We start from the raw sequence: 922 nt of genomic DNA, 5'->3' as shown, positions 1-922 counted from the left end.
TTGCACTTGAATTCTTCAGTCTTCAGTTTCTTTACCCTTTGGTTAGGTACAGACATTACACTTAACCATGGGCAACTGGTGCCTCCCGAGTCTGGTGGGGCACCCACAGAAGCTGGTGGCAGTGGTGGAGACAGGTCTGGGGAACACTCGCAGAATCCAGCATCAGTGGTGGGGATGGGGCTGGTGAGCACCCACAGAAGCCGCTGGCAATGTGGGCAGTGGGGACAGGGCTCATGAGCACCCTACCAGTCACCTATGCACTTAATACATGTTAAGCATGCAGGAAGCACTTTATAGCTGTAACAGAACACCTTCACAGCACATAGGGTGCTTATACACATGCTCCAGGACTGGGTGTGGGAGAGGCGCTTTAATTAGAGCAGCTCAGAGAGCCACTATTATTAAAGCACCCAGAGCATCTCATGTATTAGCATCCCTGTGCTTAAAAATGGGGGTGGGGTGCTTTAACTAAAGCTTGAATTCCATTTTTGGGAATTCAAGCTTTGGGAATCCATTTTTGGGGAGCAGGAGTGGAGGGAGCAGGGTACACGTGTTACTTACACGAGTACCCCCTTACCTTGGTGGCGGAGGTAGCAGCAGCAGCAGCAGAGGAGACAGCGGTGGGGGCAGCAACAGATGATTCCCCCTAAGGTACGTGGGGCAGAGGGTGTGGCACAGCTGAGGCAGATCCAGAGGGGAAGCCCTTTGGTGCTGCCTTAGCTCACCCGACAGGGAGCCGCGCTCCCGAGCTGCGCACGGGCAGCACGTGCGAACAGTGCACGCAAACAGGTGCACTCTGTAAGGGGCACGTCAGCGTTTGCACCTGCGTTCGCGTAAGGTGGGCGCGAGGCAGCTGCACAGAGTAGCACCTCCAGGGAGCAAAGCAGCGGGCGCACCTCTGCAAGCATGGTGATGCAGATGC

Source organism: Crocodylus siamensis, chromosome 10, assembly GCF_052110815.1.
Source record: "Crocodylus siamensis isolate JL-2025a chromosome 10, ASM5211081v1, whole genome shotgun sequence".
In the NCBI taxonomy this organism is placed as follows: domain Eukaryota; kingdom Metazoa; phylum Chordata; order Crocodylia; family Crocodylidae; genus Crocodylus; species Crocodylus siamensis.
The sequence above is the reverse complement of the archived record's forward strand: the minus strand, read 5'-3'. Positions refer to the sequence as shown.